The sequence below is a fragment of the Arachis ipaensis genome, chromosome B08 (genome assembly GCF_000816755.2).
Source record: "Arachis ipaensis cultivar K30076 chromosome B08, Araip1.1, whole genome shotgun sequence".
Taxonomy (NCBI): domain Eukaryota; kingdom Viridiplantae; phylum Streptophyta; class Magnoliopsida; order Fabales; family Fabaceae; genus Arachis; species Arachis ipaensis.
The window spans coordinates 19,258,578-19,262,174 of record NC_029792.2 but is presented as its reverse complement, the minus strand read 5'-3'; positions in this window follow the sequence as shown (position 1 = coordinate 19,262,174).

Here is a 3,597-nt window from a genome sequence, read left to right as displayed (position 1 = left end):
TTTCTGAAGCAAAAAAAAAAAAAAAAAGAAAAAGGAAGCTCTGTGCTAGGGCACAATTGAAGACCAAAAAATAAATTTTTATTTCAAGCAAAGAAGAGAAGGTCAAAGAGGCTAGGACAAAAGGAAATATCACATCCAAGGGCAAATCATAAAAAGAAGATTTCCACATTTATGCATCGTTGAAGGTTGCTGAAGAAATCCTCTAAGTTACAAGCACCGATCCGAATGAAGAAAGTAAAAAAAAATGGTGCTCTGTTGTGAATCAACGCTCAAGAATATGACTTGGAGCCAAAGCAAGAATACACGGTTCAGATTCAAGAGGCAAGATAAAAAAAGTTGAAAGAGAAGATTGAAGGTATGGTTGCATGTTTGATTCAGTCAATGCTTCTACCATCTCTCTCTTCTGTCACGCCGCTACTGTGTTTGATTTTTGGGAGAAAATGACCAACAAGTACTAAAGCAAGGTTTCAAACCCTGAAAGCTTCATTCCTTTATTAAAGGGATAAACGGATAAGGATTGAAGCAAGGAGCGAGAGCACAACGTTTGGATTCCCATAGCTCACTGAGTTGTTTATTCTTCTCCTTTATGGTTTTTATTGAGTATCTCTTTTTCTCAGTTTAGGCTTTCCGTATTTCAATGGTAAAAGACAAATTGGTGAGGTTTGTATGTAAAAGCCATTGAGTGAAAAAAGGCAGAGAGGTAGAATTGAAAAAAAAAAGCCATAGTTATTTCAGAAATTCTTTGTAAGTGTTTCTATTTTGTTGTCATGATCATGAGAGGATTTTCTTGTAAGTTGAGTTAGCACTTTGCAATTGAAAAGCTAGGGTGAGTTGCTAGTCAAGTCTAGTTTGGGTTAGAAACTGGATTTGTCCCAAATAGGATTTGTTAGAATCCTAGGGAGAATTGGTGAATGTAATTCTGTTGAAAAATAGTAAAATTCTGTCACTGTTGTGATGGAGACTGGATGTAGGATACATTGTACTGAATAACTGAACTAGGATACATCTATGTGTCATTTTTCTTTCTCTTCTCTATTTCTGGTTCTGCATTATAGGAGAGAAAACTGAAGTATCTACTGATTCTTCATTCAACAACATTTCTTCATAACACACTTTGCACGTAACTCTGTTTTGGCTCCAACTGCGTTAAGAGACAAACCCATAGTCTCCCCTGTTTACTACTCAAAGTATCTCAACTAAACTCAAAGTTGAAAGCAAAATAAAAAGGAGGTCAAGATTCAATCCCCCTTTTCTTAACCACTGATAACCATCAACAATAATAACGATTGTTCTTTCAATTACATTGACTTACAAATGGTCCATTTGCCAATTTGATTTCAAAAATGCTTTCTTGAATAGTGATCTTGATGAGACTGTATATGAAATAAACACCCGGATTCAATAATGGAACTAATTCTCAGGTATGTAAGCTAAATAAGTCACTTTATGGTCCTCACCAAGCATTAAAATCATGGTTCTTAAAGCTCTCTAGTACTCTAGCTACTTTTGCTTTTGCAAGAGCTAGGTCAGATCCCTCTCTTTTTATCAACCATCAACATAATTTAATTCTTTATATTTTAGTATATGTCGATGACATTCTTATAATTGAAAATGATGCACAGGCTGTTTAGCCCACTATCAATGAGTTGAACAATGTCTTCTCTCTTAAGGACTCAGAGGAGTTTAGCTATTTTCTTGCCATTGAAGCCATTAAACCCCCTTCAAGTGCCTTCTACTTATCACAGACTAAATATATTATTGGGTTATTAAGAAAAGGTGGTATGGAAAACTCTAAAGGAGTACCTATATCGATGGTCACTGATATGAAATCCATCTTTATACAGGTCCGTTGTAGGTTTTTTGCAGTATGCAACCCTGACTAGACCTCAGTTATCTTTCTCTATCAACAAAGGCAGACTAAATCGTTGCAAATTTACTGGCAATGTGTTAAGCGTATACTTAGATATTTAGCTGGTAGCGTTATGCAAGATTTTACTTTTGAACCATGTTCTGATTTGCAAATTTTTTTTTCATTTTCAAATTTGGATTGGGGATCTGATTTAGATGACAGAAGATCAACATGTGATTTTTGTGTTTATCTGGGTTCAAACATGGTTTTGTGGTCGAGTAGGAGGCAAGCTTTAGTGTCTCGTTCAAGTACAGAAGTAGAATATCATGGACTTGCAGCTGCTAATAGTGAGATTATTTGGATCCAGAACCTCTTACATGAATTAAAAGTTACTCCATCAATTTCTCCAACCCTTACTATGATAACATCATCATTGTGCTCTTATACAAAAAATTTTGGTTAAAATGACACCTTTTTAGGGTAATTACGACAGTTTTAACTGCTATTACTCTCAAGAACGACGTAATTAATTTTGAGCGCCATTTGAGATATTACGGTAATTTTTGAAAAAACACCACAATTCTCGTAAGTTTAAAATAGCGGTTTTGTTTGTTTAAACAGCGATTCAAACCGTCATTTTAATGGGATAAAATGGTGGTTTTCTCTATATTTAAACCGTCATTTTAACTGGTTAAAATGTTCGGTTTTTTGTTTAAAACGACGGTTAAAACTGTCATTTTTACTAGTTAAAATTGTATTTTTTTTATATTAAAATGGCAGTTAGAACTGTCATTTTTATCTGATAAAATATAATTTTTATCATTTAAAGTGGCAGTTAAAATTGCTGTTTTTACTAGTTAAAAGGACAATTTTTACTCATTCTAAAACCGTAATTTTAACCATCATTTTTATCTAATTGAAATGACAGTTTTATGCTATTTAAAATCAAAATTTTAATCATTATTTTTTACCTGATTAAAATAATAAATTTATGCTATTTTTTACCGTATTAAAATAACATCTTTTGCTTGTTTAAAATAGCAATTGGAACAGTTATTTTGACCGCATTAAACTAACAATTTTTTTTGTTTAGAATTTCGTAATAATTAGAAATCATAAGCCATAAACATAACATCAAACATGACATATAATTTTTATAATTCATACATAGTACTAAAAAATAAAAGTTAAAACTCATAAGCCATAAATAAAATATAGTTTTTCAGTTTTACATGTCTTAACATATAGTCGTTAAACATAAAGTCTTTATCAGGAAAAAAATCACATTTTTTTATTACTCATATCAGAAGGCCTACTTTTAGTGACGGACCCAAAAAAATTTATCAGTGGGAGCATAAATATGCAAAGTAAAATTTAGATATAAATTTATATTTTTTTATTTCCCACGGGACTACAGGTCAAGGACTAATCGGACATAAATGTGAGTTTCATTTAAGAGTCTATCGCTGGCTAATGAGTTGCTATATACACGAGACAAAATTTGAACTCCCAACACTTATTTAAGTGGATGACTGACCTAATCACTCGATCAACCCAAGTTGATTTAGATATATTTAAAATTTTAAATTAGAACTATTTATATTTATGAAAAAATTAGAACTATACACACAGACTCTGTACACACACTTATTTATTATAGTATTTAAAATTATGAAAAGATAATTTCACACACATTATAGTATTCAAAATAATAAAAAGATCATTTATAACTTTTTTTATATTTTTAA